General features: G+C 50.2%; 1 protein-coding gene across 11 annotated transcripts in view; it reads right to left on the reverse strand.

Moving 5' to 3' along the window:
• The window catches only part of FOXP2 (forkhead box P2), a 412,383-nt gene extending 401,110 nt beyond the window's left edge, over positions 1–11,273 (reverse strand). For 10 of the 11 annotated variants that reach the window (NM_001397273.1, NM_001397272.1, NM_001397271.1 and 7 more), the window contains exon 1: positions 11,183–11,273. The gene's annotated coding sequence lies outside the window, so the exon portion shown is untranslated. Of the gene's footprint in view, positions 1–8,813; positions 9,888–11,182 lie in introns of those variants that run through there. The other variant, XM_040701928.2, reaches the window with a different exon arrangement.
• Positions 11,274–15,816: the final 4,543 nt, after the last annotated feature.

Consider the following 15,816-nt stretch of genomic DNA (forward strand, 5'->3'; position numbering starts at 1 on the left):
TCAGAAGCATCTAATTTCTCTCTGAAATAATTTCTGCACACATTTAAATAATTCGTAAGAAAAAATCGCTGTCTAGTGACACAGTGATAACACTGGCTTAGACCAACAAAAAGCCAGACTTGAGCAATACTGCACCACAGCAAAAAGAAATGGATTTGGTTAATTTCTCTCATTTGGACTGGATCTCTTTCATCAGGTCATTTCCTTCTTCATTTTTCTTCTGTGTACGCCAGGAACATCGCAGGCCAGTGCAGAACTCAGCCAGTTAGCAAGAAACAAAACATCTCTGAACATGACAGACAACACAAAAACCTGTTTCAGCTACCCTTTGTCCGTACAGTACTGACTTACACTGAGGCGTTTTTCCCCTCCAAGAACACGGCTCGGTTCATGCAGTTGCTATGCTGAGAGCAGGACTAATTTCTCAGTCTCCAAAGCCTTTCAGCAACGGGATGGGAAGTGGTAGACAGATTAAATTAGAAGATCAGAGTTTACAGTCATTGAGCTTCAGAAAGCAATTTACTGGCATCCTCTATTTAATTATCTCAACACCTCATAACCATTAATGAATTTATCTTTACTGCCTTGAGATTAAGCAACTCTACCCTAAAGTTCCACGAGAAATCTAAATCTGAGCCAAGAATTACACTTATAAATTTCAGGATAGCACTTCGTCTACATCACTGTCGTCTTCACAATGCTAAAAGCAGTTAATTTCAACCTCATGAGCTGTGACCGCTGCCCCCCTCCACATTCTACTTAAGATAAAAAATAGTGTTTGCTTCTCTTAGGGCCATTCTTGCCCACTCCGTCCCTACTGCTGTGTTCACCCCTGACAACAGTTTACTGAGCCTGAGAAAAGCAAGTATTTCTCAGTTACAGGCCAACAGGCTGACATGCACAAAACTTGCAACCCCTCTCCAATCCACAGTGTCCCACTGAGGCAAAAGCGAAAGGAAATGAAAAAAAAAAAAAAAAAAAGTGAAAAAATAAGAATTAAAAACAAAACATCTCAACAGCAGGGAAATAGAACAAACAGAGAAACTGGAAAAAGCAAACTGAAAACCACAAAGGCTGTCCATACATATGACACTCACATTACTCTGCTTAAGCAGCTTTTTTCAATGCTGGTGCAAAACTTCACCCTCTTCACTGCTGTTTAAAACGCATTCAAGAAGGGCACAGTTCTGAAATACTTTTCATGTACCCTAAATTCTACATGTACACTTTGGTATCTGTTAAAAAAAAAAAAGTTGGAGAAATAACCTACTTAACTTACAAATCTAACCAAATCTACATCCCTGTGAGGCAATCAAATGAGCAAAATTACTGACATTTGTTGTTTAGAAAAATTAATCTTTAAATCTAGTGATCCCAAGAGATCCCCAATAGACGTGGCTCAGGCGTTAAACAAGCAAGTCAAGATTTCTGAGAAGCTTTTAATTTGGTGCCTAAAACCTCAGCTTTGGTTTGCCCTCCTTGAAACTTTGAGAAAGAAAGACCTGCAGTTCATCTGCTATATTTGCTATGCTTTTTGTATTTTTGTATACATGAACAGTAGAAAAACCTTCCAAAGACAGTGATTTGCACAAAGTCAGTAATTAGTGGTAGGAAAGGTAGCGGAGATCAAAACTGATTTTCTCAATATACTGTACCATCCTCCGTTGGAGGCACACACAAAACACGAGAACAAATTACACTCAGATGGTACTAATGTTCAGGATTTTAATATCGCTATACTCACCACAACTATATAAAACTCTCTGCATAAAGGTTACCTCTAACACATCTTCCAACTCTTAAACACATTAAAAAACACCCTTATTACACTGTACATTTAACCACAACACAAGAAAAGGTTAGCTCCCAATAATAACCTTATAAAGAAAGTACGGTATCAGTTAAATGGATTTTAAGTAAGGGTCCAAGATCATATTAGGCAGCAATTATAAGCTACAAATTGTATTTCATATCTTCAGCAAGAGTTAGCACAAGTCTTGCTGAGTCAAATCTCTGCTATAAAGCAAAACCACTTGACATGTTTTAAATGCCGCAAGCAGCTGAGCCCTGAGGGGTTAAAGCAGGCACTAAAGCTCAGCTGAAGAGCTGACCAGGTATCTGGCGGCCGCTGATCTAAGCATGTCAGTCACCAGAAAATATACCCTGCTCTATTCACAGTGAAGGCCAGGAGTAATAGATCAAGTCCATTAGCTGCCGCAGAGCCTACGAGAGCAGCAGCACGGCGAAGCATTCATCTCACTGAGCCTACCACCATCTGGGAAGTAAAGGTGACACGGGATGCTGACTCATTATTTCCATCCATCAAGTGAAAGTAAACACATTTAAAGAGTTTCTTCCAAATAATATGTCCTGGCAAAGACCCTCCCAGTGTCTGGAGTAAAAATAAACAGAGTTCGTCTCCATCAGAGGGCCTCAGAGAAGCACTTCCCCCAGTACTTCCATTTACCAAAACATCAGTGTTTGCAGCCTGACCCCTGGCGTCACCTACAAATGCCACGGGCAACCTCTGCAGTCAGGCTCTGAGCAATGCCTCACTGCATCTTCCCGCTCCCCCAGGAAAGTGACCCTGGCCCACAGCAGGGTAGGGGAACTCAGAGGATAAACCACCTCACTACAGGAGGTCCCTACAAGGGGCAGTTTGCTCCTCCCAACCCTGCTGCCCAAGGCTCGGGTCTGTGTTGTGTTTTGCTCCCAAAGCATTCCAGGCCGTGTCAGTTTGGATTGCAACATAAATATTGTGCAACTGCCGACTCATTAGTTCCAATTACGGTAATATTGCAGGTGACAACAAGAAAGTTATTTCTTGTAGTCTGTGGTCACATTCAGCTCCCACCCCTCTATGACTTAAGATGAAGAGAAATTCAGCTGGAGAAAATTCTGCTGGTAACTGAATTTGGGGCAAAACTGCAGGCCTAGCAGTGACTTGAAAAAAATGGTGTCTTCCCTGTTCTGCTAACAGGGAAGTTTAGTGAAGTTTAATGGCAGTCACTAGGGGCAGAAAAACTGTAGTTGAATGATACATAAGTATAATGAGAGGTTTTTATATAAGCAGTATTGATTCACAAAATGTACAAGCACCTCTGCATAATATGCTTAATGGTTTCAAGATTTATTCATCTTACCAAAGACATGTATTGAATAAAGGTTAAAACAGCATTTCAGTTAAGTCCAGCACAGCAGGTTCCATTTTTACACGTAATCAAATAATATATTTGTATTCTTCTACTGAGTCAGAACACATGAAGATTTAAGATACACGTGCCCAGTCTGCAGCTCAGGAGGCCCAGGAATGCATCGTGCAGTTTGTGCCACCCACCACTTCTTAGACCTTACAGGAGCTCTCCTCTCATGCAGCAAGTAAACAACAGAGGGAAGGCTCTCAAGCATCAACAGCAAGGAGGTACCACCAGAGCACTGTCCAACTGCCTGCTCCTCCCCTGCTCTGGAAAAGCCTGAAAGAACACGGGTGTCTTGGAGAGGCTGAATGAAACATGTAAGCAGTCCAACCTGCCTACAGCCATATCCTTCCTAAAGGAAGAGGTAGGGAATTACAGGTGTTAATCCTCCATGCTGCACACAAAGCACATGTGAAACTTCTGGCAAGCTTCTGGTCACACTTACTGAACATGCACTGATCTTGCAGCACACTGCATCACCCTACATGTGTGCTTCTTCACACTCGTCACAGTTGTCAAGGAAAAAAGTGGTAGAGGACAGCAAGTTGAATTCATCATCAAATATTCAGTCCTGGAAAAACCATGGGCACTATAGATTCCTCAGGAAGGAAAAAGTCTCCCTTGCAAATCTATGGCATTTTGTTTACACACATTGGTTGGTCTCCAGTCTCAGCCTTAGTAGTTATGAAGAGCAGCTAAGCAGACTCAGAAAAACTTCTTGATACCTGCTTTGCATGTGAAGGTTCAAACATACCAACAAGCCTCAGCAGCTAAGCTGAAAACCCTTAGTAATCACAGAGAGTCTTCATATCAAGATGAGAAAATGTTGGGTGTGCTTCTTCTTTACGATGTCTTCTGTCCTACAATCTGAGATTCAGTAAGTCCACACAACAGACACTCACTTTGAAGCCTGCAGCCTCCTCCCAGGACAGCTACACACCCGCTGCAGCCACATTTCAACAGTCATCAGCCTCCCCACCCAGCAGTGTCCTGTGAAAATAACACCAGTACTGTGACAATTTTGCCATTCTCTTGGCTGCTCAGAGACTGCCTGAAGACACGATCTCGTTTTAAAAAAAAAAAAAAGAAGAAAACATAAGGAAAAAACACCACTTCAACCTACATTTTTAAAAACTTGCCCTGAGAAAGTTCAGCAGATAGAAAATTCCAGTTGCCCAAGTACCTTCACACCCCTTCCTATAAATAATAAACACAGGCTCAGGAACAGACTGGTCGCCGCTTCCAATGCTAGACACATCTTTTCGCTATTAAATACTATGTCCAAGTTTCTGTCAAAACACATTTAATTCCTTCTTATTAAGCCAAAGAATGTGCAAGGATTTATGATACTGTGAAACTTCTGTGTCTTCAGTACAGTGATCTTGTGAACTACTGACCACGTGTATTTTCCAGTGTACATTGACAGTTACTGTGTACCGAGAACAATTTACAGGCGTCATCACAACATTAAAAGTAATTTAAATGCATTCGAGACTGGAAACAAATGAGTTTGAGTGAATTTCTGGGTGAAAGCATTTCAGATCTTTAGCAAAGTAACATCCTAATATTTACACAGTTCTAGCACCCATATAATCCACAGGTTCATTTCCAACTGAGGAATCCTTTCTACCACATACCTGAGCGTCTCTGCATCCTGCCTTGTATGTTGACTGTGCTGAACATAATTGCTTATTCCTTGTTTGAATTAAGTGTCTTCTTACCCAAAGAAGAAAACATATCGACACAAGTGGGAAACAGCAGTTCATCAGCTATGCGCATCTCTGCAGTCTGTGCACACCTGACTACATTAGGTTTTTGTGTTTTCATTTTTAGGTCATGAGAATACTGTAAGTACTGTAATGAAACCACAACCCTGTCTGTGTTCTCTCGCAGAGTAGTGCCTCGAATCATAAATATTTCAATTACTGTGTTTTAGACTCCAAAGGACACTAGCCTCTCTCTTCTACACACTTTTCTTCCCCTTTATCTTTTTAAGAAGAGCTCTGCCACACCGGGAAAGTGATCCTTGGATCGGCACTAATTAAAAACCAGCTTTTGGCACAGCAACTAATAAATAAGTACCCAAAGACACATACTGTCAATTTATAAAACCCAAGTCTTTTCTGCGATGGCTTACAGCACCTTAAGGCCCGGAGCACAGCCAGCACGCACTGACAGAACTCCTCCTGTGCTCGCTCACGCTGTGCCCGGCTGTGTGGGGAACGCTGCCACGCACAATGCTGGTTGCTCCTTCCCTGACAGGAAGTTATGGCAAAAAATGCACGTCAGATATTGGCCATCAGAAGAAAATCACACCGCCTTTTCTGCTGCAAATCCCTGCTTCCCCAGCAGCCCCCCCTCGCCGTGCCGGCTGGCTCGGGCCCAATCACATGTTTTCTCTGGCTGCTTTCCACAGCAGTCCCCAAATCTTCATCGTTTTTGTGTTGTCACGCTCCTCCCCAAAGCCCTTCGTGGCTTCCCACAGCTAACCCTTAAAATTTCTTTGACGTTATTTGTAAGTGGTAAAACTTGTCAGTTTCTGATCTAATTTCCAAGCAGTTAAACATCAGCTGTAGGTTTTACTGCATATGGATTACGCACAGCCTTTTTTACAGGGTTGGTTCCCGTGCTAAAGAACAATGTGCCTCCTTAATGCTTGCAATAAGAGTTACAAAAGAGAAATCAACCAAATGATGGAGTTTAATTTTTTTTTTTTTTACTCTAAGGCTTAGCTACGAGTGAACAGTGAGATTTAAATGCTGTTTAGGGATACACTCCCCTCTTTTCCATTTCCTTACCCGTCCCTGCGCAAATTCGAATTCGCCACCTGACAGCCTCATTGCACAGTGTTATGCCTGCAGTAACCCACAGCGTGGGAATGCCCTGTGAGCACCAGTCCCGATGCGTGCAGACCCAGCCCGGCCCTGTGGGAGAAGCAGTGCAGAAGGAGGAGTAGGGATGGCCCTTCCCCAGGGCGCAGACCACCGAAGTTACAGCGGCACCATCCGTCACCACCGCGGCCTTCTTACGCATGCACGTGTCAGGTACGTAATTCGTCAAAGTGGCTCAAGCACAGAAATCCAACCTACCTCAAATACATAACCCGGATTTTTAAATACACTCGTGTTGTTTTAGGCTGAAACGCAGAAGATGGATAATTGAATACATCGCTATTTAAATTTTCCTAGTAGAGCAATCCTGATGAAAGTTGCATCACGTTGCGAGATAAAAAATAAATGACTTCAATAGGACCGTGCCTATTCCCTCAACAAAACATCCATCTCCTGAGGTGTAGGCAATCTTTTATAAAGACGTACTTTCCCAGCTACACCTAACGACACGCTGCCTGCCCTCAGAACGCTGCTCTCCAAACCCACTGCCTGTTTGGGGCCCAGGAGCTGCTGCCGCCATCCTCCCAGCACCCTGCAGGCAGGCTCCCTGCTGCGGGCATAGGCCAGCACCTCCTAGAGATGCTTAATTCAACTCAATTGCACCGTGGGCTGGGCACAGCAGAGGCCCAAGGGCCTACCTAGCACACCCGGCATAGGGGCTGCTGCCACCAGTGGGCCAGAAACTTCTCACAGAGGGACACAGGGGTTCTGGGCACAGACGCCCCTTCTGAGTGCTGACTGAAGCTGCTGCCCATCACCTCAACCTGCCCGCCTCCGCCGGTAGGAAAGACACCTATGTATCTTCCCTCCTACCCCCACGAAGCTCAGCTGCTGGCAGGGCTGGGCAGCCCAGCTCGGTGCATGAAGCCCCAGTCACTGAGAGAGCCGGGCAGCCCAGCCCAAGGCACGTCAAGAGCCGCTGGCAGTGTGCAGGGGATCAGCCTGCCTGCAGCCGCACAGATTTAAATGTGAAACAAACTGCAGCGAAACCCTTTCCAGCTGCAGCTGTAAGGAGGAGGACGCGTGATTACTGTTTGCAGGAAGAAGCAGTGAGCTGAACGGATCAAAAGTTAAGCCTACGGTGCTCTCATTCCTCCCCTGACCAACCTCTACAATTCACCACAAACGCTTAATGTAGTGATAATATAGCACAGCGTGCTTAACATTTCCATTTAGTTTGCCTTAAAATGAGAACTGAAAACACGACGTTAAACAGGATTCCACACACGACTCACTCCCCACAGCTCAAACTTCACTTTCCAGCATCATCCCGACCCACACTTTGGTGCACCAATGAATGTCGCAGCAACTGTTCATTAAAAAGATTATTTTCAGCTCCTTCAGTGATGACAGCACAGATGAGCTACTGGTGGCACTCTTAAACCCAGCTTCCAAACACCAAACGTTGTCTTGCCCTTAGAATGCAAATACAGCAGAAATTAAAAAAGAAAGCAAGCAAGCAGAAAAGCCAGAACAGATGCAGATCTTGCAGCAAAGGACAGAGGTGCCTCTTACAATTTGAAGCACACATCTTGGAAGACGTAGAAAAAAAAAATTCTAAGTGTCATTAAACTATTGAGAGCCTAAAAAAGGAGAAGAAAAGATTATCAGCGTTAAATGATACTTGTGGGACCGTTCCTTGTGTTTATGCCAGGGCGGTGGTTTTGAAATTCAAGTTTAAGACTATCCTTGGAAATGGCCACAGTGAGGTAAATGCAATCACTCTGTGACAGAGGGGACGTGGAAGCAAACCTCCAAACACGTAACACTGAGCTGTAATACTGAGGGCACTTTACTGCAGAAAGCCTTTTCCACCATTACATCTTTTTAAGTCAGTTTCTCTGGTGCCACTAATTTACACACGCAACCAAGAAAGTCAAAACAGGACAGAAAAGGGGGATCTAAATGACAAGTATTCCTTTTAACGAGGATTAGTTGAGAGGTATGCGACAGTGGCGGTGAAAAAATATAGAATTTGCATTACTTCCAGACCCACTGGCTGCCACAAAGTTTCAAAAGAGTAATCAGTTCAAGCGTACCAAAAATTAGTATTTTGTAGCCCAGTCGATAGCATTGGTGAGTATGAGGGCGATGTGCAATTTTCTCCAGTCAAAATCATCCCATGAGTACTTCTCGGTGACCTATGTCCTAAATCATTTTCCATCCCTACGAGCGAGTGACCTCTCCATGATCTGACTCACAAAGCAAAAACACGGTCTCCCACCAACCATTCTTTTTCAAACCACCATCAGAACTGAACTTCTCCAAAATAAACCCGGCAAAAACAGAAATGGAACAAAAGAGCGCTCGGCACTCAAGAAATATTAATTAATCGCCCTATCGGAGAGCAATACCAGTCCTCACGTTTTAATGGTGAAACAAAGAGGTTAAGTGACACTTTCAATGACACACAGCAAAACGCTGCCAGAGCACGGGTGAGATCTCAGAAGTTTTGCATTGTTTTCAGCCCGGCAGCCTTGAACAAATCCCAGGCGTGCAATGCTGAATCAGGTATATTCCTCAGCACACGGAACGCTTTATCCCAGTTCACCTAAACCAGTGCACAAAGCACAGCCTATGAGACAGCAATACTGCAGAATACTTTGAAGTCCAGTGAGAATGTTTCTAAGCAAACACATCTCTAATCTTGAAATTTTCTTTTATTAAAGGAAGCTTAAAAAGCACATAAGCAACAGATGACTCCTGAAAAAATCCCGTCACTTACCTCTGGAATCGAGCCCTAACTACGACACGGAGCCCGGCGCAGCGTTACAAGCGCCTTTTGCTGATAAATTTAACTATCTGGAGTCAACATACACGCTTTGCTCTTCCTCACACCCTGCGAGCACTCGTCAGGCTGCTCCTCACTGAACCTTTGGTAGTTTTACACAAACCTGCGCTGAAGAGAAAGCTGGGGAACATCTCATTTATTTTTTTTTTTCCCTCTCCCAAATATTACAAACACTTCACTACAACAAAGGTCTCGTGACAAAACCTCGGGATCCCGGAGGCTGAACTAAAAACAAAGAAAGACCCAAATATTTATACAAGTGCCCCTGCTCAGGCTCCCAGGTTAACGTTCCAGCCTGCGCCGCGAGGCCGCACATGCAGCGGTGCACTCGGGGTCCTGCGTATTAAAATAAACCAGAATAGCTAATTCTGCAGCACTCTGCATGGTGCTGGGAGATCCATCAGCCGACGCCAAGGTCGCTTCACCTATGTGGGGAGCGCTGCACTTGGAATGCTCCGACTTTCCCCCAACTGGTCAGTAATTGACCATTCCGAGTTGGTAAATAAATGATTTAGGCACACAGCAACACTACCGGACGCTGCCGTTCCGTACGAACTGCGCTAAAATAGAGAACTACTGCAAAACAGGCATCTTTTCCCTATCTGTATGAAATACGAAGAAATTATTAGAGTCGGGAGAAACCTTAAATTAAAAATAAATACTAATTTGAACACTCAAATCTACATCTCACTCAAAAGGGTTCGGCGTAGCATTAGAGAAACGGATTTAATAATTAATCATATTTTCTTTAGAGTAATATTACTAGCAGTAATGTTTTTCCTTAATGGTTTTAAATTACCTAGCGCGGGGAAAAGAGAATTAAACCTGTCAGAATCTCTTAAATTTCGCCTCTTTCCCCGAGCCGGGCCGGCCCCGCGCCACGGCCCCGCGCTGTGGCAGCACCACCCCGGGCCTGAGCCCGCCGAGCCACCGGACACATCCCCGCTGATGTCAGCGGAGAGGTTCCCCCGGGCGGAGGGAGCTGTGGAGGGGCAGCGCGCAGGCGGCGAGCGAAGGGGCATCCTCCGTGGAAGGGGAGCTCCTCTCTTTAAGGAAGTACACAAACGAGAGGTTTAAACCCGGCAGCGGTTCCCAGGTAGCGATCGCCGCGCTCTGCCTTCCCTCCGCGGCCCCGCGCCGCGCCGCGCAGACCACAGATGCCGCCGCTCGAAATTTGGGGGGGTAACTTCGGAGCTCTTTCCCCCCGAGGACGCAGCGGCGGCGCCGTCTCAGCGCTGCGTGCCGCCCCCGCCGGGAGCCCGGGACCCCCCCGGGACCCACTCGCCGCCCGCAGCCCTCAGCCCGACACCGGCACGGGAGGAGGAGAGCCCCGGCCGCCCGCGGCCCGCCCTCGCCCAGCCGCAGTGCCCGCACAGGCCGGGCCCGGCCCCCCCCCCCCCCCGCCCCCTCCCTCCCGCAGCCCCGGGCGCGCCGCGTTCTCCCCGCTCCGAAAAAAATTAAACTTTCAAAACTTTGCGGGTCCCGCAGCCCTCCTGAATGGCGAGAGGCAGCCTGAAGGGCAGCCCCCGCGCTGCAGGCCGCCTCCGGAACTCCGCGGCATTATTTATTAATCCCCGCTTTTAGGGCTTTTTGCGGGTGGTTGTTTTTTTTTTTTCTGCCTTTCGGTGGGGCTGTCAGCGCGGGGGGGGGGGGCCGTGCCGCGCCGTCCCGCGGCCGTCGGGGGGCGGCCGGGCCGGGCCGGGAGGGAGCGGGGCCCCCGGCGGAGCGCCGCGCTCGGGGCCGGGCGGAGGGGGGGTGCGCGTCTCCCGGCGGCGGGCGGGCAGCACACAAAGGAGAAACGTGACACGGCTCTTCACCCCGGCTGTCTGCTGGGGAGGGCTCGGAAAATAAAATAAAAGCGGCGAAAGAAAATAAAAGGGGAAAAAAAAAGAAGGGGAAAAAAAAACAGATGGGGGAGCGGGGCGAGCCGCCTCCGGAACGCTCTCTGGAAGCCCCCGCACGGAAGCCTACAGGTTGTTTGCCGGGCTCCCGTCGCGCTGCCGCCCCGGGACGCGCGGGGACAACCGGGGGGGGGGCAGAGCTCGGCCCGGCCGGCAGCGGCCCCGGCGCGGCGGGGCTGACACACACACACACACACACAGACACACACAGACACACACAGACACACACACATGTCACCGCGGGGCCGCCGCCAAACTTTCCCGCGGCGGCGGCGGCGGCAAGTCAGTGAGCGGCGGAGGCGGGGGGAGCGGAGAGTCACACACCGGAGCGCGGGGGGAGGAGGGGACGGGTGTGTGCGGGGAGGGGGTGTGCGGGGGGGGGGGGGGGGGGTAAGCACTTACCGGGAGGAGACACCGTGCGGGGCGTCCCGGCGAGCTGACACCGAGAGAAAGGGCGAGCGGAGCGCCGCGCACATGCAAAGTCTCTGCGGGCGGAGCCGCCGCCGCCGCCGGGACGCGCGGGCCGGGAGCGGGGCGGGGGGGGGGCGGCGGGGCCGGGAGCGGGCGCGGGGCGGCGGCGGGGCCGGGCGGCCTCCCGCGGGCTGGCGCTGCCTGGCGCCGGCGTGCGGGTCTGGCTGTGTGCGGAGTGTGCCGCTGTGTGTATGTGTTTTGTTGGGAATGCAGAAAAAAAAAAAAGAGAGAGAGAGAGAGGAAGAAAAAAAAAAAAAAAAAACCCGCTGCACACACACCGACTCCTTCGGAGGAAAGGGGAGTGAGGAGGGAGCCCTCACATGATCGCCGAGTGGCCTGCACAGAAGTGCTAATAATGCGCGGGGGGCGGCGCAGGGGGGAGGACGGCAACGGCGGAAAGTGCCGCGGGACGTGCCGTGCCGTGCCCCGCTCCGCGCCCCCCCGGCCCGTGCCCGCTCCACCTGCTGCCAGCTCCCCCCTCCCCGCCCCCTCTCCCTCCCTCCCTCTCCCCCCCCCCTTTTGCTCCGTTAGACACAACGAGTTTAGCAGACGGGGAGAGAAAACAAAGCCGCGCGTTGTGCCGGCGCTGCCGACCGTCTGCGGCCCGCTGCCCGCCCTCGGGGTGGGAGACGCGCGTGGGAGGCGGCTGCGGGCCGGGAGTCCGACGCTCCGCGAAACTTTCTCCGCGCAGCGCCCGCGCCGCCGCTGCCCCTTCCCGGCCCCTGCCCCGCGGAACGGGCCGTACGGCGGGGCCGAGGCCGGGGCCGGGGCCGGGAGGGGGCCGTGGCGGCTGCGGGCCCGGCCAATGGGGGCGAGGCTGGGTTCGCGAGGTGAAAGTTCACCGCCGGGGCAGGCTCGCCGCCGCCGCGGCTGCCGATGGGTGGTCGTAAAATATATTTATTTGCTACTTGAAACTCTTTTGTGTTCGTGTCCCCCCCCCCGCCCCCCCCGCCCGCACACCCCGTTGCCGCTTCGCTTCCACCGCACAAGCGAGTGCAACGGTTGCGGGTGCCGCCCGCCGAGCCCGCTGCGGGGCCGAGGGGATGCGGAGCGCGGGGACCGCGGGCAGCCGCCCCCCGTCGCCCCCCGACGGCTGCGGGCGGGGGGGAACCGAGCGGCGCCCCCCGCGCTCCTCGCCGTCCGCAAACGAAATCGGCCGTCACGGGCTCCGCTCGGCCCCGAACCCGCCGCCCTCCTCCCCACGGGCGGCGGCGGCTCTCGTGGCGGCGGACCGCGCCGTGCCCCGCACTTGTTGGAGGGAGCGCCCGGACCGGCCGCGCTGCGCTTTCTTTGCGAGCGGTGCGAAATCCGCTTCGCAGCGGAGCGGCCGACGCCGCGAGCCGCGCTGTGCGGTGCGGGATAGTGCGGGGGGAACGACGCGGGGTGGGCGCTGCGCGGGGTGAGCGCTCCGCGAACAAACACTTTTCCGACTCTCTTTATTTTTACAGCAGCGATCGGCGCGTAAAACACAACTTGGCCTCCTAATGAACAAGGCGCGTGTTATTTGTTCCTATTTACGGTTCGAGATTTCATCTGCGCATTTGTATTGTATTTCTCGCTTCAAATAAACCGCTTCGAAGCCGTCTTCCCTTAATTAATTTAATGCGTTTTCCAGGCGCAGCTGGCGGCGCGAGGTGCCCGTCACGTTGCCGTTTCCATCAGCGCTGCGTGTAAACGGCCCCGGAGCACGAACCGAGTCCTCTCTCTCCTTAGGTCCGCTCCCCGTCCGCACCTCGCAGCGCCCGGCGCGGTTCGGGCAGAGAGGAACGCGGGGTTTAACCGGAGTCACCTCGAAGAGAACCTGTACTGCAACATCAAAGCGATCGGAGACGCCACAAAATTGGTGGAGTTACACCACCATCTGTCGTTAAGCCTCGGGACTACAAAAGTTCAGACGGATCGTAAATCTTAATGAGAGCCGGCAACTTTTCCTCCCTCTTCTCAGCTCTGCCCCGTGACAGCGCCGGCCGCGCCGGGAGCCCCTCGCCGCTGTGCCCGGGCTGTGCTGGGGGCTCCGGGCAGAGCTCTTCGGGGCCCTCTCACGTCCTCCTGCCCTCGGGAGGCTGCGTTGGGTGCAGGGCAGATGCGTACCCAACAGTTCAGATTGTAAGACTCAGAGTTCTTCTCTCCAGGCTTCCAGTTGTAGGATTCAGTTTGTTCCATGCTGCGTACGTGTCCTACCACAGCATCGGGTTCTGAATAGGAATATATGGAAAACACACCTTGGAATAACACAAGGAAGAAGCTGACGTCCCACTGCTACCTGCAGTGCCTCTTAAAAGAGAATGATCTGTACGCAAACCCTTGGAGGAACCATGAAGTGCTTGGCATCACCCAGAGCACGTGGCGACCAGCTGGCCATGTGTGACTGTGAGAGCTGCCCCTGGGCTCCTGCTCTTTGTCAGTTCCTCAGCCTAAGGCTACAGAGTGCTCATTTGCCATCATTACTGAAGAACCAAGTCAGAAGATGTGTTCCCTTTAGGATTTCCTGGGTATTCATTCTGTTTCAAAGATCAGCTGCTACTTGGAGCAGGCTGGGAAGGGACCTGCAGGCTACCCTGTGGTACGCATGGAACCCTACAAGGAAAACCCATCACATTTATCATTGAGGCATGAGACATTCGGTAAGGATTGATCCAGATGGGTTCCAATGTGGAGCACTTGATGACTAGAAGTCAACTTTCAGATTGTTTTTCTGCAGCTGGGGAAGTTCATGGCTTTTTGCCCGTCCATGCCAAACATTGTGCACGTGCCCACTGTCCTCATCCAGCAGTTGGTGTTCAGCACTTCCTTGTGCTGGGGCTGTTGGTAGGGGGAGATAGCAGCTTCAGGCACCCTTAACCAGTCCTTTCTCAGCCCAATGCCTCATCACAGGGAAACTCCAGTTCCATCCATCCTTCCAGAAACACCACCAATCCACGTTTCTTGAACACCTCCAGGGACAGTGACTCCACCACCTCTCTGGGCAGCTCATTCCAGTGCCTCACCGCTCTTTCTGAGAAGAAATGTTTCCTAATACCCAACCTGAAGCTCCCCTGGTTCAACTTGAGATCATTACCTCTCATCCAGTGTTGCATTAAAAAGCACTGCCCAAAACTGAAGGACTACACTGTGAAAGTCTTCCCTGATTACTCTCACGCAGACAAAAAAGAAATGGTGCAAATGTTCAGCTGATTCATGTGTTGGAAAAAATACGGCAGAGTTTTGGACCTTACATTTCACATCTATACATAAAGGGTTTACCTACAGAATGTTCTGGTTTCTCTTCCTACTTTGTGTAGCCAGGCTTGGAGAAACACACCACCCTGACCTTCAGATCGAAGTCCCAGTCCTTAACGTTTAGCTGTGTACGTGAAAGTCTTGTTTAGTCACAGCTGAGGAAAGTTTTCAGACTGAAGATTTTCCTAATCATAAGTGGGGAGCAGTGTCACAAACACGCACAAACACGTGGTTTTGCCTGAGTCCCACAGACAGCTCATAGCTTTTGGAAAGTTTGGCGTCTGATGTGTAAGGTTTAACTGCCGCAAAAGGTGTTTCACCTAAATCCAAGCTGCAATCTGCAAATTCCTTGTTTAGCCTCATGTGAAGAGGTAACATTGGTAAGGCGGCCCTGTAACCCCTTTGGCTCCTAAAATATCACTTCTACTCGAAATAACAACTGACACAATAGGGCTGAAAACCTGACTTATTTCCTGAGCCAAATCAGCCCCCTAAAACCAGGCATCCTCTGTAAAGCTGCGCATTAATTTGTAACTAGGTGAAATACTGATCAGTCCCTATAGCCCGGCTGACCACAGCCTCCCCTTCTCCACTCCCCAGACAGTAATGTAATATATTGCAATGTAATGTAATGGCACTGCTCACACTGCCCCAACCATCTCTATCCCTTTTTTGGCAAAGTGACACTGCATCCCTGTGCTGGGCCAACCGAAACCAAGCGGTGCTGGGAGCTGGCTGATGGCTTAGGCCCAAGGTGAGTCTAGAAAGCAATTAGGATATAGCATAATCATCTATTTGCTGTGTTAAATAAATATATGGCAGCTACTGCAAGATAATATAAAACTAGAACATATTGTCATTTTAAAATACAGCTGAGAACACCTGCTTCCCTTATGAAACAGACCACACAGCTCAGCAAAAGCCATGCAGAAATGTCTCTGCCATGGGCTACACTGCAGTGGAAGTGCCACCTCCAGACAAGCTGCTTCAGCCTCACTCACAACAAGTGAGGTGTGTGGTTGTAGAAGGAGATGTGAGTGGGCTTCCTGCTGTAAGGCATCACAAGGCCTCTCACACTTATCCCACGCCTGTGGATGGTGAGTTACTGTCACAGGGCGGAAATCCCTCTGCCAGAACCTGATGTCTGTGGGGAGGACACACGTGGTTCAGCTTCACGGAAGAAAGCAGGACTGATTTTGTTTGCTTCCAGCCCCAAATGTGGTTTTCGGTACTGGTATTAAACTATGATGTCATGATACCAGAAGAGCACAACGTTTCTAGTTCTTTTGTAAGCAAAAAAATTTCTTACATCTAGGGAAATATGTTTAGTAACCAGACAGCAATTA

This window comes from Gallus gallus, chromosome 1 (assembly GCF_016699485.2).
Source record: "Gallus gallus isolate bGalGal1 chromosome 1, bGalGal1.mat.broiler.GRCg7b, whole genome shotgun sequence".
NCBI classification, from domain to species: domain Eukaryota; kingdom Metazoa; phylum Chordata; class Aves; order Galliformes; family Phasianidae; genus Gallus; species Gallus gallus.